General features: G+C 40.9%; 1 long non-coding RNA gene across 2 annotated transcripts; it reads left to right on the top strand.

Annotated features, from left to right (window-relative positions):
- Positions 1-15,418: 15,418 nt before the first annotated feature.
- On the top strand, positions 15,419-17,644 carry LOC125306865. 2 transcript variants are annotated; one of them, XR_007195612.1, is made up of 5 exons: positions 15,419-15,446; positions 16,223-16,339; positions 16,473-16,572; positions 17,006-17,138; positions 17,511-17,644. It is a non-coding gene; the product is annotated as an uncharacterized LOC125306865 (long non-coding RNA). The 2 variants fall into 2 exon arrangements; XR_007195611.1 differs by lacking the exons at positions 15,419-15,446; positions 16,223-16,339; positions 16,473-16,572 and adding an exon at positions 16,830-16,888.
- Positions 17,645-26,188: the final 8,544 nt, after the last annotated feature.

Here is a 26,188-nt window from a genome sequence, read left to right as displayed (position 1 = left end):
TGCCTGAGTGTGTGTGTGCGGCTGCTCAGAAAGTAGCCTACTGGTGCTGAAAAGGTGAATAGATTGTAGAATAGCCAAAGAAGATGTAGCATTGTTATAAAACCTTTAAAATCTCTAAACAATCACAAGTAGGGCAGTTCATCACAGTTCATCCATTGCAACTGGATTGATGAAAGGTCACTTACACCTGTAGGCTACATTGTATTTGGGAAAAGCAAAAGGTATCAGCATAATGTTATTTATTTATTTATTTATTTATTTTTTGTGTATTTATAAACAAAAACATCTCTGTCAGTTCCATGCCGTTTTCAACAGCTATCAAAAACAAAGGTCAGTTTTGGATGGATGGATTTTTTGTGAATGTTTCTTCTTCTACATAAGATTTTAGGGTAACACTTTATTTTAATGTGTCGCTGTTACAGTGTACCTACCTAATTAGGTACAGTGGTACAACCTGTGTAACAACATGTACTATCAGGTACTATCATTGTACTTGCATTATGTATTTGTGGGTACCTACATATAGTTGTTACATTGTAATACTGAGTGCTTTTACAAAACTTTGCCAATTTGCCTAAATTTTCATCAGAGGCAAAGAGCTGACCTGAGACCTGCTGGATGGGGTAAATCTGGTTATGATAGATTTGATATACAAAGCATTCTTAGCTCCAGTCAAGGCCTCATTGTTCTTCAGTGTACATGTAACAGCTGTGCTGCTACAACCTTGTTACTCTTTGATACAATGGAATAAACCTATTAAGTGTACCAGTTAATTACTTACATGTACATATGACATGTATGTTATGTCTTGGATGTCTTGGAACAGGTCTACTAATTCACTACAGTTGATATATGTATAGTACATATATCAACTGTGTTGGTACACACGTATTGCTCTTTGATACAGTGGCATAAACCCATTAAAATGAAGTGTACCAGTAAGTACTTACAATTACATACAGTATTACATGTATGTTGTGTCATTGGTGTCTTGGAACATGTCTGCCATTACCCTACATTCTGTAGTACATGTATCAACTGTGTTGGTACACATGTATTACTCTTTTGGTACAGTGGAATAAACCCATTAAAATAAAGTGTACCAGTTAAGTACTTACATCTACATATATACATCCTGTCAATGATGTTATGCATCCTGTCATTGATGTGTTGAAACGTGTCTGCTGTTACACCACACAGTACATGTGAATTAGTAGACCTGTTCCAAGACAAGACCTGTTCCAGTTTATTCCACTGTATCAAAGAGTAACAAGGTTGTAGCAGCACAGCTGTTACATGTACACTGAAGACAATGAGGTCTTGACTGGAGCTAAGCATGCTTTGTATATCAAATCGATCATAACCAGATTTACCCCATCCAGCAGGTCTCAGGTCAGCTCTTTGCCTCTGATGAAAATTTAGGCAAATTGGCAAAGTTTTGTAAAAGCACTCAGTATTACAATGTAACAACTATATGTAGGTACCCACAAATACATTATGCAAGTACAATGATAGTACCTGATAGTACATGTTGTTACACAGGTTGTACCACTGTACCTAATTAGGTAAGTACACTGTAACAGCGACACATTAAAATAAAGTGTTACCGATTTTAGTCATCTTTAGTTTATGTAATACTTTATTGTCAATGCACAAATTAAGTAACAGTAGTCTGAAACGTTATTGTTAATGCACAAATTAAGTAACAGTAGCCTAGTCTGAAACGAAATGCTGTTTTACATCTAACCAGTGGTGCAAATAACTGACATGTCCAAATGGGCCTTGATGAAATGCGTCGCTAGACTGTTCATACACATTTTAACGGGCCAAAGTTGAAGAGCTTTTGTCCGTTATTGTTCGTGCAAATATAGGCTGATTCATGTAACCTTGCATTGTGTAACTGAGGTCCATGGCTAGTCTGGCTTTCATCAGACCAAGCTCAATCTTTTAAGAAATCAAAAAAGAAATAGCGGGCAGATCAGGCTGGGTTCACCCAGCCTAGTCCATAGGCACCCGATATTGTTTAATTTTCCGATTGAGATATACACACTCTGGCTATTCTAAATGCAAAAATGCATCAGGGAGTTATGACAAAATGGTAACTAACAAACTAGATCCTAATAGAAAGCTGTTAGCTTCCCTAAGCTACAGGTAGGATTATAAGGTAGGCCTATTTACAACATAAATTGTCAATAGGCTATGCTGGCGACACAAATAAAATCTCCTTTGGAAACCAATGGCTTCGCCTTACAGTATCAAGACTTAAACTGCCATATCGTGGCTTAAAAAATTGTAATAACATTCAAGCAGCTCCATGAGTCAAGGAAAGCGCGAATGAAGTAGCCACTTCTAGATGGGACCCACTACACAGTAGCTTAAGGTGTGTTGCTAAAGCAGCCATAATGAAATGAAGGGGTCATTGTTTGGATACTTCACACACACGTGCTTTTTAATTTCACAAGACTACAACTACCAAGCTGTAATCAAAGCACATCGATTCCCCTCTCACACCATGCACGCATCTTAAAACAAAATAAACAGGCGCCTCAGCCTCACATGTATAGGCAAAACTGTATCAGACCGGTGTAACGTTGGTAAATCTTCCATTGCACAGAATGATTTTGTAGCACGTGCAATAAATGACAGTCGAAAGATACAAACAGTGCTGCTATCAATTTGCTTGGTATAACCACATTTATAGTTTTCTACAAATGCAATCAATCAAATGCCTCCATCACTCAACTAACGCTAACGGTAACATTACCTAGGTCCTTATTGATATTACAAGATTAACGCATTCTGCAGTAAAACCAAGCATGTCCGATAAACATCCTCAGATTTATTTCAACTTCAAGAAGAAATGGGAATTACACTTCATGTGAACATCGTCCTATCCTTATTAGATGTCCGCTGAGGTAAATTACAGTCCTTGTAGGAAGCGTCCATTGTTTTTTCCAACCCACTTTTAACTTCCAACAAAATTACGCCTCACTGCAACGATCGCCATCTAGTGGACAAACGACTACTTATCGCCAATACTGAAAATGCAGCCATGATGATGATGATGAATATTTATTTTGGCTTTCTTTTAATCCTACTGAATTTGTAATTATGTATCGGCCGTTCTAATACCGATAGAGGTGCCTGTGTGTGTGCATGTGTATATGTGTGCACCGCCATTTACAGGCCAATGAGTGTACAGTCACTAAATGTACACATAACCTAATATTTTTTAGACCCCCCCATGGATGAAATTCTGGTGAAATGGTGGTGGTCCCCGGGGACGAAATGAAATTTTTCCGTAAAAGTCTAGTGGGGCTACATACCCACCAAATTTCATGTACCCCGGTGGTTCGGTGTCCCGGGTATCAATGACCAAAAATTCAGGGAGTAGATGACGGGAAAAATTCTTGAATTATGTGCATGTGTGCGTGTACAAATTTATGTTTATGTGTGTGGGTGTGTGTGTGTGTGTGTATGTGCGTGCTTGTGTGTTTGCCTGCGTATGTGTGTTTGTGCATGTGCATGCATGCGTACATATGTCTACTGTGTGAGTATGTGTCATCGTTATGATTACTGTAAATGTATGTGTGTGCGTGTGTATCTGTTTATGCACATGTGTGCACATGGAATGGGTTAACATGACCCCTGGAGGCAAACATATATGAAAAAAAATTGGTCATCCTAGGCCCTACAGTTCTCAAGATATTCACAGAGAACTGTGTCTGCCCTACCCTCCTTTCGGGGGGTCCAGTCCAGCGGGGGCTACAGATCAAAACGAAGAATGACGGTTCCATGCTATCCATGTGGGGGGTACATGCCCACCAAGTTTTGTGTACCCCCGGTCTTTCAGTGTCCCGAATCCTTGTTGGTGTATCGTCACTAAATGTACACATAAATTATTTTATTGTAAGGCCCCCATGAACGAAAGTACACAAAACTTGGCATGCATTTGGAGGGTGTCATAATGATCCTACACTTTTAATTTCGTGCAGTTTTGACCTTGTCAGCCAGAGATATTGTGATGAAAACACCTAATTTTTTGCTTTTAATTTTTAACTAGGTGGCTATACATGAAATAAGTGGTAATGGGATGGGTTGACATGCCCCTTAAGACCAACATACATAAAAAGGTGGACCTCCTAGGCCCTACGGTTATCGAGATATTAACAGAAAACTGTCTCCGGCCACCTACAGGCCAGTTGGTGTATAGTAACATAAATTAATTTATTGTGTGGCCCCCCATGAACGGAATTCCACAAAACTTGGCGTGCATACAGAGGGTGTCATAATGATCCTACAATTCCAATTTAGGTGCAGTTTTGACTATGTTAGGTCACAGATACCTTCAATTACAACACCTCATTTTTACTTTTTGTGTTTAACTAGGTGGCTATACATGAAATGAGTGGTTATGGAATGGGTTGACATGGCCCTTGAGATCAACATACAAAAAAAATGGTCCTCCTAAACCCTACAGTTTTCGAGATATTCACAGAAAACTGTGTTTGCCCTACCTCCTTTCGGGGGTCCAGTCCAGCGGGGGCTACAGATCAAAACGAAAAACGATGGTTCCATGCTATCCATGTGGGGTTACATGCCCACCAAGTTTCGTGTACCCGGTCTTTCAGTGTCCCGGGAATCATTGACGGAAATTTGGGCATCTAAAAAAAAAAGAAAAAAAAAAATCTGACTAAACCTATCTGACCGCCCGGCAGCCGCTGCGCTGCGGTCATAATTACATCTCATTATTGAACAGCCACACATAATAGCCATTAATTATATGTAGACTACAGAATCACAGACTAGTGTGTTTTCACATCTGAGATTCATATATACCTTTCAGAGTTATTGATCATATACCCTCTAAAAAGATAATGTCCATGTATACACCCTTAAGAGTTGCTGTTCATATGTAAGGTTAAGAGATAATGTTAAAGCAACACCAAAGAGTTTTTTGTACCTTAAAATAATGTTTCCAAAATCGTTTCAGTGGTTCATCAACTTGTAACAGGTGAGCGGCACTTCTGCATTAAACAGCAGCCCTCTATCGGCTATAACCGCACTATGTAAGTTTGCCAGATCGGTAGCGGATCTGTAGTTTGATGGAATGAGACATAAGAAACTACAAATTTGACTTGCATTTGATGTCATAATACATCATTACTTTCATAAATCATGCAACATATTCTACCTTGTCTGTGGACATTGTTATTTGCAAAGCCGGTGCTGGATAAACAAATAGCTTGCATGCGACAGAGGGAAAGTTCTTTGGTGTTGCTTTAAGAGTTAATGTGATAAATTTATGCCAAATGAGGCACACGCGGCTGTTTCACACTGGGTGAAAAGGCTCTGAATCAGGGGATATACTGACCGATATTTTTATGACATGCAGCATATCAGGAGCATCTTTGATCATATCCTGAGTTTTAAGAATCAGTGAAAATATTGATTTATTTTGACTCCTGATATGCCAATGAGATATCATTGGCATATCAGGAGTATGATCAGGGGTATGCATACCCAAATCACAAGTCACACACACCATTTCTGGATATCTTTGGGTAGGTCTCCACCCTTGGATAGGCTTAGGCTATCATATTAGATAGCCTAGGCCCAAGATCTACCCTAATTAAGTTAATTGCATGCCCTAAGCCCAAAGCGTACCATAAAACATCACTGATAGGCTATTTGCCGTTTGATTTCTATCTAATTTGGGGACATTCAAAATAGACTATTTACAGTGTAAAGACTACCTTTTCAGGTCAAGGCTAGCCTACTTACCTAATTATTTTGGTTATGGTTCAATTTCAATTATATCTTTGAGATTTTATAGTTGCTATAGTCTGTAGGTCTAGCCTACTTTTTATGTATAATATGCATGAGATCTGTTCACAGTCCACATTTTAAATTATCTGCTTTCCCCTTGTCCCCAATGCTGTCTGCCAAAACGAATTCGGTTTAGCTGGAGTTGCCACATAACAACAATACAAAGTTAAATTTAACAGTAGCCTAAACAATTTGAAGTAGGCCTACATTAAGAAGAATAGCAATAATAAACAACAATTCAATCAATAGCCTATAATGAAAATAAATACATACTGCTATAAACCATAACACATAAGAAAGGCTTATTAAACTTGTTAAAGTTGAGCATCTATAATTATGACCGCCCGGCATTGCTGGCCGGTCATATAGGTTTAGTCAGATTTGTTTTTTTTTTTCTTTTCATATTGCCCAAATTTCCGTCAATGATTCCCGGGACACTGAAAGACCGGGGTACACGAAACTTGGTGGGCATGTAACCCCACATGGATAGCATGGAACCATCGTTTTTCGTTTTGATCTGTAGCCCCCCCCCCCGCTAGACTGGACCCCCTGAAGGAGGGTAGGGCAGACACAGTTTTCTGTGAATATCTCGAAAACCGTAGGGTTTAGGAGGACCATTTTTTTTGTATGTTGATCTCAAGGGGCCATGTCAACCCATTCCATAACCACTCATTTCATGTATAGCGCCACCTAGTTAAACACAAAAGTAAAAATGAGGTGTTGTAATTGAAGGTATCTGTGACCTAACATAGTCAAAACTGCACGAAATTGGAATTGTAGGATCATTATGACACCCTCTGTATGCACGCCAAGTTTTGTGGAATTCCGTTCATGGGGGCCACACAATAAATTAATTTATGTTACTATACACCAACTGGCCTGTAGGTGGCCGGAGACAGTTTTCTGTTAATATCTCGATAACCGTAGGGCCTAGGAGGTCCACCTTTTTATGTATGTTGGTCTTAAGGGGCATGTCAACCCATCCCATTACCACTTATTTCATGTATAGCGCCACCTAGTTAAAAATTAAAAAGCAAAAAATTAGGTGTTTTTTCATCACAATATCTCTGGCTGACAAGGTCAAAACTGCACGAAATTAAAAGTGTAGGATCATTATGACACCCTCCAAATGCATGCCAAGTTTTGTGTACTTTTCGTTCATGGGGGCCTTACAATAAAATAATTTATGTGTACATTTAGTGACGATGACACCAACAAGGATTCCCGGACACTGAAAGACCGGGTACACAAAACTTGGTGGGCATGTACCCCCACATGGATAGCATGGAACCGTCATTCTTCGTTTTGATCTGTAGCCCCCTGGCTGGACTGGACCCCCGAAAGGAGGGTGGGGCAGACACAGTTCTCTGTGAATATCTTGAGAACTGTAGGGCCTAGGATGACCAATTTTTCCGTATGTTTGCCTCCAGGGTCATGTTAACCCATTCCATGTGCACACATGTGCATAAACAGATACACACGCACACACATACATTTACAGTAATCATCGTGCATGACACATACTCACACAGTAGACATATGTACGCATGCATGCACATGCACAAACACACATCGCACGCAGGCAAACACACAAGCACACATACACACACACACACACACCCACACACATAAACATAAATTTGTACACGCACACATGCACATAATTCAAAATTTTTCCGGCCATCTACTCCCTGAATTTTTGGTCATTGATACCGGGACACCCGAACCACCGGGTACATGAAATTTGGTGGGTATGTAGCCCACTAGACTTTACGGAAAAATTTCATTTTCATTCCCCCGGGACCACCACCATTTCACCAGAATTTCATCCATGGGGGGTCTAAAAATATTAGGTTATGTGTACATTTAGTGACTGTACACTCATTGGCCTGTAAATGGCGGTGCACACATATACACATGCACACACACAGGCACCTCTATCGGTATTAGAACGGCCGATACATAATTACAAATTCAGTAGGATTAAAAAAAGCCAAAATAAATATTCATCATCATCATCATGGCTGCATTTTCAGTATTGGCGATAAGTAGTCGTTTGTCCACTAGATGGCGATCGTTGCAGTGAGGGCGTAATTTTGTTGGAAGTTAAAAGTGGGTTGGAAAAACAATGGACGCTTCCTACAAGGACTGTAATTTACCTCAGCGGACATCTAATAAGGATAGGACGATGTTCACATGAAGTGTAATTCCCATTTCTTCTTGAAGTTGAAATAAATCTGAGGATGTTTATCGGACATGCTTGGTTTTACTGCAGGTGCGTTAATCGAAAGTGATGGAGGCATTTGATTGATTGCATTTGTAGAAAACTATAAATGTGGTTATACCAAGCAAATTGATAGCAGCACTGTTTGTATCTTTCGACTGTCATTTATTGCACGCGTGCTACAAAATCATTCTGTGCAATGGAAGATTTACCAACGTTACACCGGTCTGATACAGTTTGCCTATACATGCGTGAGGCTGAGGCCTGTTTATTTTGTTTTTTAGTGCGTGCATGGTGTGAGAGGGGAATCGATGTGCTTTGATTACAGCTTGGTAGTTGTAGTCTTGTGAAATTAAAACGCGTGTGTTGAAGTATCCAAACAATGACCCCTTCATTTCATTATGGCTGCTTTAGCAACACACCTTAAGCTACTGTGTAGTGGGTCCCATCTAGAAGTGGCTACTTCATTCGCTTTCCTTGACTCATGGAGCTGCTTGAATGTTATTACAATTTTTCGCCACGAAATGGCAGTTTAAGTCCGCTTGATACTGTAAGGCGTAAGCCATTGGTTTCAAAGGAGATTTTATTTGTGTAAGCCAGCATAGCCTATTGACAATTTATGTTGTAAATAGGCCTACCTTATAATCCTACCTGTAGCTTAGGGAAGCTAACAGCTTTCTATTAGGATCTAGTTTGTTAGTTACCATTTTGTCATAACTCCCTGATGCATTTTGCATTTAGAATAGCCAGAGTGTGTATATCTCAATCGAAAATTAAACAATATCGGTTGCCTATGGACTAGGCTGGGTGAACCCAGCCTGATCTACCCGCTATTTTTTTTTGATTTCTTAAAAGATTGAGCTTGGTCTGATGAAAGCCAGACTAGCCATGGACCTCAGTTACACAATGCAAGGTGACATGAATCAGCCTATATTTGCACCTAACAATAACGGACAAAAGCTCTTCAACTTTGGCCCGTTAAAATGTGTATGAACAGTCTAGCGGCGCATTTCATCAAGGCCCATTTGGACATGTCAGTTATTTGCACCATTGGTTAGATGTAAAACAGCATTTCGTTTCAGACTAGGCTACTGTTACTTAATTTGTGCATTAACAATAACGTTTTCAGACTACTGTTACTTAATTTGTGCATTGACAATAAAGTATTACATGAATTAAAGATGACTAAAATCTTATGTAGAAGAAGAAACATTCACAAAAAATCCATCCATCCAAAAATGACCTTTGTTTTTGATAGATGCGGTACATCTAGTTTCATACTATTTTAACATTACAACCTTCCTTGTGGGCCAACGTAACAATGGATCAATCATGTTGTAACTTGTCTATAAAACGTGGGTGACTGATAAAACCAATGTTGATTTAATTAAGGAACAAGGCTTCAAATGAAATTGACGCCAAACTATATGAGAACCAATAATGTTAATAATCAGAATAGTAGTAATAGCCCACTTGGCTACTATGTTTTGACACTTCTACAAAATCAGTTTGGTAGTCATTTTAATGTAACTAAAATATGCAGGCCTAATAATTTCCACGATTTCTTATGCTTTGCCTCTCGATAAGCGCATGCGCACACACAGCATACCCATCCCCCACCCCTGACTGACTTTTCAACGAACTCCTTTCCACTAGTGGTGACTTCAACCGTCACTTTTCTGTCATGCATCTGACTGCAAGCTGTAGTTGTCGATACTCACGGTAAGTAAGTAAAGCTAACGTTATTGATAACAAGGTCAGACAATTTAGAGTCGTGTTGGTTTGGATTCGTAGATTTATATAATTGCTCATTTTTGAAGTTTAAACCTTTTCATGGCGTAATTAGTGACATTGGCAAAACGCGGGGAAAATGCGGCACGTTAGAAAGAAAAAAAAGCGCGCGTTAGCGTGATGCCCAGATATGCAATAGTTATACAGAAGGAATCCACCATTTCCATGAATAAATGTGATGGCCAGATTGTAATTACATACTTTATCATCGTGTAATGTTTTGGATTCGTAGATTTATATAATTAATTGTCCTGAAGTTTAAACTGGGCAATCAGTGCAAGTTAGACACCCCTGCACGATGAGGCAGGAGGTTGTCGATACTCACGGTAAGTATAACGACCACTGAGGCGATTTTTATTCACATAATTACCACTAGGTTGCTGCCTTTTCTATCCAGTAGGTGGCAGTCCAGGATAAGGAATAGCAGAGCCATGGCTATATATACAGTGGGTCCCCGTTAAGTTTGGACGGGTTCCTTCATGAATCACGCACCCCATTTTCTCAGCAGAAATGGCACAAACTGCAGTTGACACAAACAACCACAAGGTGTCACTTGGGTGCCACTACTATTTTTGATGCGACTGACTTACTGCTTCCATGACGCAGTGGGGGCACGGAAACTTAAATTGATCACGGTAGTTTAAGCTTACACTTGACAAAACATTCTAATATATAAAATGTAGATGCAATTGTTGTAAAATGGTGCAGCTCCTGTGTGTTTTTCCACACTTAGCGTGTGGAAAAAGTACGTGCTGTTGAGACTGGAGCGAGTCATATTCAAAATAATGCAAAAAAAGCAATTATCCTCATTCATTGCAACCAAAGCATGCCTGCTTGCCGACGTTCAAACGTAAAATATATCAAAGCACCTTTTGCGTTTGAATGTAGCACGAAAAAATGTTTAAACAGCTGGACCAATGATTTAGCTAATTGATTATATAGCCTAACCTGCACACCAGCAATTGTTGAACATTTACCTGTACAAGTACATTGACAGTAGCCCAGCCTAACAGCATGTTGTAGGCCTACTGTAGAAATTTCACTGAAATTGCAACGTTCAAACGACAACGAAAAAGATAATAAAACAACAAGAGGGTTGAGTCTGAATGACACTGAGTTTTTGTAGTTAAGAAATATTTTCAGTAAAAATGGTCATTCTTCAATCTCCTTCACTGGCGCCTATGGAAAAGGCTTAACGTCCCAAAACAACGATCAATGATCATCAAATTTCTCTCTCACATTGCTCCTCATAACTATCTATAAAAAAGTGTTTTTTCTTTTCTTTTTGAGCACATCCGAATCCCAGGACATAACGCACTATAATAGGCTCGAGATATAATTCCAAAGGGGGCAGATAGGGGCCACTGCACTTAAAACTTAAAAGATGAAGATTTCCGAACTTTGAAATTGCGATCAGTGACTGGCATCGGGTGAACGAAGCTTTTCAAAGTAGAACAGGCGATTAAAAACTATTTGCGCACCTCCATGTCACAGGAGAGACTGGGCTCTCCCTTCTATGAAAAAGACGTTAGGCTACCTGCAAACTGGCCTATGATTTCATTGCTGAGTTTGCGGCAAAGCAAGAAAATGTTTTTTTTTCCTGAGTCAGGGTTTGGCGAGTCAGTGTCATTTATTTGTCCAATGTTAGCCTATAGATACAGACCAGTACATCTTATCAATAGTTTGAATGCCGTGTGTGTTTCTGCTCATTGACAAATACCGTTCAGCACAATGATTCATGCCCAATTAATTCCCCTGTTAAAGTGTTAAGCCTTTGTTACACTATTTGGTTTCGTGATGTAGCCTATGATAAACACAATATGGCCAAATATGTGACTCCGCTAATGTTATAGGCTACACAATTGAATTTCCCCTCTTAAAGGCAAGCTGGTGTAGCTTATTAGACTAGGCTACTATTAAAATACACCGACGGTAGCCTTGGCTATGTGTAAAGTAAGCTATCGCATGATTTCATGCACGTAAGTGAAAAGGGCCTTGCATCTGTCAAGTTCGCGACAGGGCCTCGCATCCCCACTGCGACGGCCCTGCAGCTCCTCTTAAGACAGCGAGGAAAAAGTTCAAATACGCGATAAACCCGGGAAAAGTTGACAGGTTTGTTTCGGTCCCGGTGACCCAGTAGCCTAAGGCATCAATAAATTGTTGGGACTGGGGAGGGTCATGCGTTTTTTCTCAATCACTTTGAAGGGTCATAGAAAAAATTCTTGCTGGCGAGGGAGGGTCACGTCTTTTTTGACTAACGCTCCCAAAACTCCTCCGGTAGCCCCTTAATTAAATAAATAACGAACAGTCCCTAATTGATTAATAGCCTAGGCCTACACCAGCAATTGTTGAACATTGACCTGTACAGGACATTGACAGTAGCCCAGCCTAACAAGCAAATGTTGCAAAATACAGTAAAAGGTGCAGAACATTATTAAACTTAAGGTTCTTCAGTAAAAGGTGCAGAACATTATTAAACTTTGACTAACATTTCGATGTGTCAATGTTTTGACTAGCTTAACATCGAAACGTTAGTCAAAGTTTAATAATGTTCTGCACCTTTACTAAAGAATAAAGAAAATTAAGAAGACATCTGAGCTGCACCGGTCTCTCCTTCTCTCTAACACTTTCTGGCTTTGGCTAAATATTTCTAAAATCATTTGAGTTTCACTAGTCACATGTTTTAACAAGCAACACTTGTTATTTAACTAATAACAGACGTGTGTCGAAAATTGACTTTATTTTCCATACGGAGAAATAACATATGCAGAGTCTAACCAAGGTCAATCTTGCCAAAAAAGCCCTCAAACCTGAAAACACACGAGGCAAAAGTGCAAAACATCACAAAACTAACTAAACTAACACGCGCATATTTTTGTATTGCAATCATTGTAGCCTACAGTTGTAACAGTGCGTAACAGTCGTTTTACTCCCCCGGATCGCTCATTATAAAGAACTTTTTAACGTGTCCCAAAACAGCTATCAATTAATCACCAAACGTCTTATAAACAAGTATTGCCAGGAGCAACACCTTGCAAAAAATGATAACAATAGGCCTTTATATGGCTCTGCTCCTGCCTAAATTCGAACTCAGAACTACCTGAAAGTTGCAGACCTGTTCTGGAAATACGTGCATTAACCCACTCGACCGTCAGACAACGCTATCTGCTTCGAGTAGGCCTATTGGGTAGGACTGTAGCCTACACTGGTTGCTGTGGCACTGGTTGCTGTGGTCTTGAGTGACCGAATTCGTTTTTCTTTGTCATATGAATGCTGTCATTTTGTTAACATTACTGTTAAGGAGATGCTGTAGGCAATATTTCATATTAAGTCTATATTTCAACCTCGTTAGTGTAGTAAAAAAAATCAGAACTATTCACAAGGTTTCTGGGCAGCATATTTATGTTCTGTTAGCAAGCGAACTTCTCATGACTACCGACAAAGTAGCCTACGGCCAGCTGACGAATCTCTCATTTTAAAACATTACTGAGAGACAGGCACTGTACAATCAAGAAATCTTGCCACTGAATCCAAAACTATGTTTAACATTATGTACAAGGCTTAGGCTACAGTGGACTACTAGCATGTTGCAGGGGGCTGCTAAAACACAGAGAAACGACTGAAAACTTCGCCAATCACAGCCCTTGCTGTCGAATCGCGCCGTCTGGTTCGACCGTGGAACTCCACAGCGGACTATGCTGCCCCCAAGCGGCTGCAGTTGTACTTACATTTCACCATTCACCATGATCGTGAATGAAGTGTCAATTTTTAACTGGGACCCACTGTATATATATCCTCCACCACCACCACCACCACCAACGCCGCAGCCCCCACCACCTCCGCTGCTGCTGCTGCTGCCGGCCCCATCACCACCACCTCCGCTGCTGCTGCCGGCCCCATCACCACCACCTCCGCTACTGCTACTGCTGCCGGCCCCACCACCACCGCCGCTGCCCCCACCACCGGGCAGTGTCCTGTAAAAGATATCCAAATCCCCTGGTGTCGGCCGGTGTCATCCCAGCAGGGTTGGCTGACATCCTTGTGCCCCCACATTTTGACCGGCCGGCCCGGGGGAGGAGGAGAATGCCTCTGCCAGCGAGGGTCATCAATGCAAATGCCTACGCGGCCCTCCTGGCAGAGAGGGAGGAGGAGGACAGGCGCAAAGAGGAGGAGAAAAGAGAGCGGGCAGCACAGCGGCTCCTCCGGCAGCAGCAGGTGGCTGAGCGGGCAGCAGAAAGGGCAGCCCGGCAGGCAGAAAGGGCAGCTGCAAGGGCAGCCCAGCAAGAACAGAGGGCAGCACAGCAGGCGGAGAGGGCAGCTGCAAGGGCAGCCCAGCAGGCGGCCAGAGAGCACCGTGAAGCAAGCCAGGCAGCGTTACGCGCTGCACGGGAGGACCCAGAGCAGTATTGCACTCTGTGCAAGGACATAGCTCCGCCTGGGTCCTCCCGTGACATTCACGAGTGGCTGCAGTGTGACCTGTGCACCCTCTGGTACCACACAGAGTGCCTGGAAGTCGGTGTGGTACCAGAGGGTGAATGGTACTGTTTTAAGTGCCAGGACAGTGTGTCGCTCCAGGTGGCACTGGAACTGGAGCTGTAAATATATGTATAATTTGTAAATATTGTAAATAGTGTATATATTGTACATACTGTATATAGTTCATTGTTTTTTTTATTATATATTAATATATTTTTATATTTATTTTGTTTTGTGTTATGTTCTGTGTGTTCTGGTCTTACAAAGGGCTTCTTGAAATGGCACTTAATTCAGTACACGTGTTGTGTTCTGTGTTTTAGGTCTTACAAGTGCCCACTGCTCTTTAATCTGATGCATTCTCTTACTGCCCTGTAACTGACCCTGGGCAATACTGCGCCAAACCAGACTGTACGGAACATGGTGTCATTCGCCCCTTCAATGTACTGTGAACCAGAACTATGTTGCGCACCCATATTTCACAAGTGTTCTTAAATGTGCCACCTTTCTATGTTCCCTTCTTTGCAGTGCCTTGATGCACTTAGTATTTTAATAATAAAAGTGGTCACCTTGCCAAGACTTGCAATGACTTGTGGAGTTTCCATTGACTTATTCAAGGAGAAGGCTACAGAGAAGAACATGGAAGTACCAAATGACTTGCTGGTAAGGCTAAGCTATATCTAAGATAAATCCTAAAATAATCCTTACCACGTATTGATCAACAGATATATCCATTAACTACATAATCTACCAACATCAAACAATTTAAATATACGTTATATAGTGTAAAATGTGTGTTTAAATCGTACCCAAAAGCGGTGTACGGAACACTGTTACTGTTTCGCGAAGTGATGTACGGAATACTGTTAAGGGACAAATTTGGCGAAATCAGAGAAGATCACCCATAAATCACCCATAGGATTAGTCACAATGTTCGGAGATAACCCAATCAGGGCTTATTTTGTAGACAAGAACCTCCTCTTTCAAATGAGGTATACAGGAAGTCTATTGGACATCGTATTGCTAAATCATCCGATCGTAAGTGCAATACCGCGCCAAACCAGAGGCGGCAGACTATACGGAATATTGTGGCGACTTTGCTACAAACTCTGCCGTCATCATATCCAAGGTAAGAACTACCGTACTTGTATGCCAATTGAAAACTGGAATTAATTAGGAAAATACTGTTTTTAGCATTAATGTTAACCAAAACCGTTTGTTAACCGTCATGTTAGAATCAGCTAACGTTTGCTAGCTTGCGAGCTAACATTGCTAACGTTAGCTCGCACGCTAGCTGTTAATGTTAACTTTTCCAATAACTAACTTTACTATTGTGTGGAATATCTGGAATGGTAGTAATATCATATTCAACAATAAGTCTGTCTGAGATTTCGTTATGGATGTAAAGTTTTAGTTTGAATGAAATGGCCAAGGCTATCAGGCACGAGTAGGTTAGCTAACCTAGCTATAACTTCTAGAAGCTACATTTATAGTGGCTGCTAATAACTATGCAGGCTAACGTGAACAGGGGGTTGAGTACCTCAATATGATGCCGACAAGTGAAGGGATCTTTAGTTTGTGAAGGGTAACGTATAGTGTTATATTAAGCCATCCTTACACCAGAAGACTTGACCAGATTTGGGTAAGATTATTGAAAGATTGTAGTCTTTTGAGTAAAGCTTGAAAGCCAAATCTTATCAAAGGTTTCTGATGTATGGGTAGCATTAGGCAAAATGTTCTTCATTTCATAGCCCTTATTTGGTTGTACCTGACTTGTGCCAAGGCATGTGTTTATTTAAGATGCATGTGAGGGCATTAGTGCTTCAGTGATAGTCTTTTCAATGCTATGTGTAAGCTTATTTTGCAATTTATTAATCTTAATTTCCCTCTGTTCTCTGTTTGCAGGCAGTGAGTTGTGAGGACTGCTTCCCTGAGAACACTGAGTGCATTCTGGAATATTCCAAATGTGTGCCACTTCCATACAAAAGAAGTTTCAATCCCGCAAGAGAGTTCACTCACCAGGTAGAGACAGACAGACACACACACACACGTAGAATAGCAAATAACATTATAATGTGTGTGCATGTATTTGTGTCTGTTGCTGTGTTTAGTTTATCCCCTTTTTTCATGTGTCTGTTTGTTGTTATGACTGTAGTGGGCTCCATCAACAGACCAGGGCAAAGTCGGTCTGTCCTGCTACTACTACATGCTACTTGACTATGTCTGGAAGCCATGGCTGCTGCCCTCAACATGCTGTAAGTGTTTGTGTGTTTTGAATGAGGGCTATGTCACTGTGCACACTCTAATTTGTTTGACAAATGTGCAATGTAATGCATTAATACAGGAACTAATCATCATTATTGTCGTATAGTAGTCTTGAATTTTGAAGTTTAGCCATGTTTACCATTATGTTGGTGGTAATGTAAATAATGTGTTGAATATATGCCAAACTGAGCATAATCATAATTTAGTTAAATCTTATTTTCTATTTACAGAAACTGAAACCCTCACTAATAAACTGATATCAATAATTAACATTGATGGTGATGGTGGCAAGGGTGCCTTCATAAGGTAATTATCATTTTTGTTTGAACACCTGATTGACTTACCAACTTATTTTTTAATGTTTGATTTTTATCTTAATCAACAATAACATAATGTATAGCAATTGCTGTTTTATTTTTTTAGGTGCCATCCAGCAAGTCCCAGCCTGGAGCCAGAGGCTGGCACTGCACGTCAGATGGGGGAGGATCTATGTTAGGCATCAGAAAGGTGGTTTAAGCAAGAAGGAAAGAGCTTCTGCAGACAGTGTTGCAATTAGGTATGATACTTTTTGGGGCCTGATCTTAATGCCTTCATTTAAAAAAATTAGGAAAAATCCAACCTTTAAGGACAGCAATTTTCTTTGTGAATGAATAATGTATCGTAAATAAATAAGTGTTCCTTAAAGGTTGGATTTTCTAAATTTCTTTTTATTAAGACATTAAGATCAGATGATTTTTAAATGTATGTGTATGCTAAGGTTATGTAAACTTATGAGCACAACTGTAATACATATCTCCATTACTTCTAACTATTGCACCTGACGTCTAGGCTGCTATTGTGGGTTTGCTTTTATTTGTCACACAAGCTGAGTTAATTATATTCACGGACAGGGTCAATTGTAACATATACTTTCTTTCTCTTTTTACAGACACCTGACTTTTACTGCCAAAGGGACCATCAGAGCACCTCTCCCTACCATCTATACCAGAAGAGTACGGACAAGGGCCCAAAATGTTTTAAAGGACGTTGCACGCCCAGACCATCGACTGTTTAAACCACTGTGGTCAAGCAGAAGTCTCTGTTCTCACTCGAGGCAGGTCATTGAGAGGGGGCGAGTGTCACTTCGTAAGCCCCCTACTACAGGCGAGAAAGCCATGTTGATTTGAATATTGATTGATAAATACAATAAAGGCCATGTAACAAATTTTATTGCCTGTCGTACAGTATATGAATTTTCAAGGTAAAGTAAAATAAGTCATTGGGATTTAGCAGGTGTAAGTAAATAATGTAATTAAGTGTATGTAAAATTAATGTGGAATATTATTTAAGTTAAAGATGCACAATAAGCTCAGTGATGGTTATGTACTATCTCACATTTAAAACCATTACATAAATCATCATATATAAATCACATAATTAATTTAAAAAATAAAGGCATAAAGCCATACACATAAATGCCTGCAAAATTAGCTGTGTCTGGCAGTATATGGGCTGTATATATCCGTAGTCCCATGTTTGACATATCAGGGGGTATATGGGAACAAGAACAAGAGGTGTCCGGGGTCATATAAGTAGCTAATACTTGAAACATGGATCATATCAGGTGAGAATATGAAGTCTGGATATCTTGCATGTCGTCGCAGTCCCATTCAGGACTTTTGATATGCTCCTGATATGGCAATTGGCACTAAAATATCAGGAGCATATCAACCAATATATTTCCTGATATTACACATATCAGGAAATATTTCACTATGAATATTCCTTGATTCAGAGCCTTTTCACCCAGTGTCACTTGGACTTTAATACAGTCTGTGTGTGTGTGCTTCAACATTTCTATTAATTAGAAGAGCAAGGCTCTGTGTTCACGGAGAGAGGGAGAGAGAGAAAGAGAGAGAGGGAAAGAAAGAGAGAGGGAGGGAGGGAGAGAGCAGAATGAGAATGAGAGTGTGTCCAGCGCAGCACTCTGAGGGGTTTGGACACACACCTTCCTCTGATGTGTAAATTCTCTCCCATGTGTTCACAGAAGGTCAGGCGTGTGTGTGAGTGTGTGGCGTGTGTGTGAGTATGTGTGTGATAAACACTTCCTTTCAGGAGCAGCAGATGAGACTCCTCAGGGCTCTGGGGCTCACCTGCTAACAATGCTATTAGCGTCTGCTCAGGGCAGGGTGTGTGTGTGTAGTGTAGTGTGTGTGTGTGTGTGTGTGAATCTGCCTCAAGGCCCCTACAAATTATACCCTGTATGCAGTGCACTCATTGCTAGGTTGCGCTATGACCTAAAGATTGGAAATAATGATAATGATATGCATGTACATTGGAAACAATAATAATGATATACATGTACATTGGAAATAACAATAATGATGGAAATAACAATAATGATATGCATGTACATTGGAAATAATAATAATGCATGTACATTGGAAATAATGGGGTTATATCACAACACTGCCGTATGCATGAACAATGTGTAGGAGCCTTCAGCCCGCCTGGAAATGCTTTGAAACCTCACACACACACATTCACAAGGGCTAACCGGTTCTGCTCACACACACACACACACAAGGGCTAACCTGCTCCACTCTCACACACACACACACAAGGGCTAACCGGCTCCGCTCTCACACACACACACACAAGGACTAACCGGCTCCGCTCACACACATACACAACATACACACATATTTTTTAACCCCATGTTATACTTTAAGTCTTACTTTTCGTTAACTGTAATAACCCTGATGTAGAGTCCTGACCGCTGCTCTGACACCTGACATGAGTCCTGATCGCTGCTCTGACACCTGACATGAGTCCTGATCGCTGCTCTGACACCTGACGTGAGTCCTGATCGCTGCTCTGATGCTCTATTCAGTCTGACTCATGCTGGGCTGGTTAAGGACACATCATGGGGTGGCAACTCTTCATGTGTGTGTGTGTGCACTCTGATTGGCTGTTAGGAAGGAGCGGTCATGGGGTGGCAACTCTTCCTGTTTTGTACTTTTAATGGAAACCCTTCAAAACTGATAATGGAGATGGGCATCCAGGCGTGAAGGAAACAGGCACATGCTTTCTGGGGAGTAATATCATCAATCAGAGCACACACACACACACACACTGGGGAGTATTTACCAATCAGAGCGCCATCAGGCTCCTGTCTCCCTGCGGCCAGTCTGTCTCCTGGTCCTCTCCGTACCCATAATACTGTTAATCACTCTGCTTTCATCACCGTGGTAACTGTAAGTGGCTCTCATCATTAGTGGTGGCAGCCTTCTTGGAATATGAATCTGTTCCGGACTGCTGTCATGGCGGTGCATGCAGATTTAGGATTACACTGGCAATGCCATCTCAACGTGAGGAATGAGGATACAACACACCTGAACCCATACAACACACCTGTGTTCCCTCAGAGTTGAACCTACACACAACACTACACCTACACACTGTGGTTCCTTAACTCATTGAATGCCAAGCTGTTGCTTCGGAAGCTTTGTCCTAGAGTGCCAGCAATCTAGACCATTGCTGATGATTTTTGTACAGCCACAGCAGTTTTTGGCACTCAATGAGTTAAGGATTGAATCAAACACAGCTACAGTGGGCATTACTTTGAAATGGCCACTTCAGTCGCGCATTACGTGATGTGAAGCTGCGTGAAACTTTAGTACCACTTTCAGCCACTGTGCGTCCGCTCTCACTGTACGTCGCTCTGTCAGTAGTCTGCCTGCTGCCCCTTCTGAAAAAGCAGGAGGCTACCTTTAAACATAATTGTTGCTGAGAGGAATCCCAGCCTACGAATTCAATAACAAAATAAATCATGCATAATTAAAAATGACCTCGATTAAGGCTACTTGGGTATGGCATAAGGATTGGCTACACAGTGGTTAACAAAAATCGAAAACTGCTTTTGATAGGCTACCGGTGCCGCTCCACAAAACAAAAAAATATCTTAATTTGCTGGCTATGTTATTGTCAGTGTTGGGGTAACAAAATGTACAATTCAAATTTTAGCAATTCGTTACAGTTACTGAATAACGGTAACGTCCATTCCTGCGTTACTCTTGATATCTCTAATATATTGACTTATTGTTTCCATAGGCATGCAGACATTGCTTATTGAAAATATACATTAGCCTAGACACATTATTTCATTGTAGAGATTATGCGCAGGATAGAGCATGCATTCTCTCCTTGCACCGCTCTCCCTCAAACAGGTTGGCTTCAGCCCGCACCTCCCCTACGCAAATCAAAACAGTGTCTTCAAGAACTGTTCATGCAGACTGGCGCGGTGTAGCCTACACAACTTTGTTCAAAATTGATGCATTCAACTTAACTTTGCAAAGTTAGTGTTATAGCCTACTTATCACAACATTGTCAATCGCAAACGCTAATTTATTCTAACGTCTCTCTACGGACCTACCTGCTTAATTTGCGGAGGACGAAGAGAAAGCACCTTTTTGATAATTGAGCCAGTAGAGAAATAACCGTTCAGAACTAATCTGTAGCCTAGGGTAGGCTTCTGCAGAAAACAATGTTGTTGCCGATTTAATACTATATAGCGACGTTTTTTAACTCATTGAGTGCCAAAAACGTAATATTATGTTTTTCCTTCCCATGCGTTGAGTGCCAAAAATGTAATATTACGTTTTTAGCTTTTTTTTAATTACGAAACTAGACACATTAACACACCTTATATGTGATTTTGGGAACTCTGTGACGAATGGAAATGAAATATATGACGATCGAAAACTCATGAAAACGCACAATCTGGACATTTTATCATAACTCGGTTGCCGCTTTGGGTCGAATCAGTGACGCATGCACGTCAGCTCAAAACCAGGCCATTTTAGTGGGTGTATCACTAGGTGGCAGTCTCGCCAGGTCACTTCCCGGAAACTTTACAGGCTTCATATTTAACACTTCATATTTCATGAAAGACGTTATATCTCCATTTCTAGGAGAAAAAAAACAGCGATTTTGATGAAAACTAGCCACTTTTTAGCTTGGGATTTCTCAGGAACAGAGGCGTGTAGAAATACACGGTTTGCACCCACTGAGAAATCTCACCTTTCAAACGAGCCATTGTATATGTTCATAGCTATAACACAGGATATGCTGTGGCTGTACAAAAATCATCAACAATGGTCTAGATTGCTGGCACTCTAGGACAAAGCTTCCGAAAATAGCTTGGCATTCAATGAGTTAACAGGCTACGCAGTAGAGGCTTAGACACCTATGACCCACGTTTTTTCACGTATGACCCACAAATTTTAGCTAGAAGTTTCTTAAGCTTATTAAGTTATTAACAAAGCCTTTCAGACCTACACTTGGTAAGGAAAAATGACAACTCCTAAACTAAGAGTGAGTCTTCGTTTATGGATGACGATTACTCATGCACAAGCTTGACTGAAGTAACGAACTTGATTGGCTGATGATTGTAACGCGGGAATGATTCCAAACACCTCCCTTACGATGATGAGTGACAGGTCTGAGAATGCGTGCGCTACACAAGGACGGAAGATGATGAATAACTGAATAAAAAGGCCTAGCCTAAATTAATCAAGAGTAAGGCAAAACAAATAGCCTAGTAGCCTAATGAAACATACAGATTGATGCAGTATCTTTGTAACATTATTAAATTAATCTGTCACTATGCCTATGCCTACGTTTGCAAAGAGGAGAACATTTTAATTTGATTCACAATAATGTTACATTTAATTTACATGTTGACAATGAGTAGCCTAGTTTTGGTTGTTGTTGGTGGCGTTATTGCATGTTAGTTATGCCTACAATGCAAAATTGCTTCCTCGCGATTGGAAGCTCCTGTAGCCGCATAGGATTTCAAAACATCGCGACGTGAAATGCCACAAAAAGCGGTTTGTGAATAGGTCTTAAAAATTAGTGAGTTAGGACTCTCGATTTCTTTTAAGCTGTCCCAGAGGTGGAAAGGTGCGATTTGTTGGGGGCATGGCCGGATTATCAATTCATAGACCCCTGGGCACAAATGTCTGATGGGGCCCCCCCTGCCAACGTGAATCGGGCGGTCAGTTAATAGGCCTATAACGTGAAGATTTTTCTTGCCATCTAAGGCACAAGCGCATCTGTGAGGCCAAGCCTCACCAAGTAGCCTGTTGTTTACAACTAACATTACATTTAATTAAACTGCTTATATGCTATGCCGAAATAGTTTTCAACATTTTGAATATCAGTGCCGGGTGAATTAGGAAATGTTCTCGAAGTAGCCTTATGGCTGAAAGCTGCTTGGGATCCTCCCCGTCAAGCAATATAACCATACAAACGCGCGGCCTGCTCACTCATTGTTTCAAAAGGAGTCATTTCGGCTTTGTCGGAACTGGCCATTGTAGGCTACGTAAAAATAAACTTCCAAAACTAACGAAAAATATGTACCTTCTTTCAGTTTCCAAAAAGTTAAAAACAGATGACGTGATGCGCATCATTGACATAATGCGTGCAAATAATATAGCCTAGATATTCCAATATATTCAAATACATGTGTTTATTTTAGATGGAAAATTCGAACGTCATTTTTGAGCAATTTTGACAGCCCTAGTCCACTGTAGGCTACCCCAATCGGCTATTAACACCTTCCACCTAACCCCGGTGAGTGGGGTTGCTATAATGCGTGTGAAATAGCACCATTGAGTAGCCTATGCAAAATAGCCTTAAAATCGTTCCAGCACCACTGAGCTTTTGCGCATGGTACTGTAGGACTAGGCAGGCATGTTGCTAGGTGCTCAACATATTGGAGACGCCCAGACATGAAATGTCCTATGTAAGAGGGGATTCAGGGGTTTCTCCCTCGATAAATGTTTAAAAGTTGGTCACGCAACTCCTAGGCCTACTCAAAATCGACAGGATGTGGACAGGAAGGAAATAAAAAAAGACTGTGTTGACAAGATCAACAAATTACTGCGTACAACACGCAAGAGTGAAATACTGGTAGGCTAAATGTTTAAAGGCTGTGTCATCAACATAGGCTATCTGCTACGATATTTACCTCTGTTTCAACAAGTCGTGACTTATGCCCATTCAACTTTTAACTTAGGCTATAGCCTACAACAGTCTAATTTCGTGTGTCAATTCAAAGACCTGTTATTTACATTTTTGGATTAGACTAGCCAGTCTCTGTTGTTTTCATGGACAGCAAGACCCGCTTCATTCATTGTTTTAAATAACGTTGTCTGTTGCTTACACACACCATCTCTAGTGGTTCACTTTAACTTGCGCAGCAGACACGCAGATTGGATGAGCGCTGACACCACTAACCCCTAATTGCATGTCTCTTTATTTGAGAACACTAAATAAAGAAATATTTTCTAATCAGGAAAATGTTTAGTTTATTTTTCTTTCGGTCCGCGGTTCCATAGGCTACCATTCAATTGCCACACATTATCCGCGGACTAGCAATCTCCTCGTCGAGGAGGCCCTATAAGCCTGCAGATCATAGACAGAGAAAGCATGCTCTGGGAACAGAGCATAGTTGCCTGTCTAGTGTAACCATGGGTATGTCTACAAGGAAAATGTCTTAGGTGCCATTTACAAAACGCCGGTTTTTGTGAAACCGGTGAGGTTTTGTTAACGGTTACGCCTTGCGTGTACACGACGCCGGCAGTTTAGGAGACTGAAACCGATAGCTTTTGAAACCGACTTCCAAGGTGGGAACTTTTGATACCGCCGGCTAACTTTCGCCGTGTAGACGCCTGTAGGTGCGAAGCCGGCAACTTTATGACAACATAGCCCCACCTCTCAACTCAGCCACGGCACTCGACCTGACATGCTGCTTGTCAAAACAAACCAAACCATTTATTTATCATATTAAAATGTTTTTCTTTCCGATTTATGTGCACAATGTAGCCTATCCTTTCACATAGCATTCACATACCTTGAAAATGAACTTTATTGGTTTAACAGTATAATTGAAAACCGAATTGTCTGTAGTCTCCTTATTTCATGCAACTGCTTATTCAGAGCCCTTATTAGACATTCTCTGGCTTAACAAACTGTTTCAACAATGTTTTCTTCTATGTGATTCACGCGAAATTATGGTGAAGCTTCTGCACAGCGGCGCCATCGACTGGTCTGGCATATGCACTACAGCACATTTAGCCGGTTACACCTCTGTGTGTACACGCAAGGTTTTTTCTTGCCGGTGTCGTTAAAGGTGTGAAAGCGGTAAGAGAAAATTCACCCGGCGGTTTCGTGTAAACGGCCCCTTAGTGTGCTTCGGGGGTGGCCGCACCCCCACTTCCAACATCACTGGCTGCCTAATAGGTGAAGAGAACAAGAAATGGAGTTAACGGTAAATCGTGTTAACTGTAACTGAAGCCTTTCGTGACGCATAGAAAATACTTTTTAATGAACCTGACGTGTTCATTCTCTGATTCTAAAAATGTCATTTTTGAGTCATTAAAACTTGATACAAAGTGGTTTTGAGCCATTTTAAATTGCTGAGCTGCAGCGTCGCGCGTTCGTAGACTGTGCGCTCCTTCTCCGTCTACTGAAAGCCAGGGCGTATACATTTCTTCTGCAAACGGGATTCACTCGCACTTAACCAAATATTTCTTTGTTAGGGCAGGCATATTTCTGGCTATTAAATTATTTCTAAACCAGTCTGCTAAAGTCTGTAGTTAAGTCTGTGTAGGGCTTTCCAGGCTCCATTTCTTTTTACGAGACACCCTGCTCACAAGAGACATCTGCCAGTTGTTTGGGTTGTTGCAGCGTCACTGGAAAAATACAAATTAAAGTCACGTGATCCCGCGCGCGGACCGCAAGGGAAGCTGGCCAACTTGAAGTAATGCCCACTGTATAGTGTCTAGGGAAATGAGTGTTGAAGAATGTGTGTATGCGTGAATGTAAATGGTAGTATCAGCATGTAAGATGAATAAGTGAAAGGCAAAGGGGGAAAATAGAAATAAAGAGGAGAGAAAGAATAACGTGCTAGTGTAGAGGACTATCAAAGTGCCTGCAAGAAAGGAGGAAAAAGTGCCTACAGAGTGAGAGAGAAAACCCCATTTATAGCCCCACCCAATAAAGGTGCACCTAATAATGTAATTAGCCTAACCAGGCCAAGGCCTGACCGTGCACTGACAGACCAGGACCTAAAGGGGGCATAGGGGGTCGTAACAATGGACAAACACTCTTGTGGTTCCTTAAAGGAACACGCCACCCAATGTCAGTATTAATATATGTTGTTACCTTAACTTTCACGAGTTGAGTCATACCCCTCCGGTGTCTGTATGTGCACTCAAATGCTCTGGCTTGCAGCGCGAATGTGTTAGCATGTTGCTATGCTAGCAGGCCCAGACGTAGCCGTAGAGGGAGGAAGATAGCAATATTGTCATTTTGCAATAATATCCAACAAATTGTATTTTAATCTGCAAAGTGACAATGAAATCCTAAAATCAATTCCAATAATTTTGGTTAAAAAATAGAATAAACATGGATTGAATTGCATTCCATTTGCCATGGTACTTCAGTCTCAAAATTCAAATGGCAATTCATTTTGCATTTTAATTTTAAATATTCAGTTTCATCATTTAACTGTCAATTCGTTTTGCAATTTAATGTATAAAGTGCAATGTAGGATTGCAT

This window comes from Alosa alosa, chromosome 14 (assembly GCF_017589495.1).
Source record: "Alosa alosa isolate M-15738 ecotype Scorff River chromosome 14, AALO_Geno_1.1, whole genome shotgun sequence".
NCBI lineage: Eukaryota > Metazoa > Chordata > Actinopteri > Clupeiformes > Clupeidae > Alosa > Alosa alosa.
This window is presented reverse-complemented; position numbering and strand designations above follow the sequence as displayed.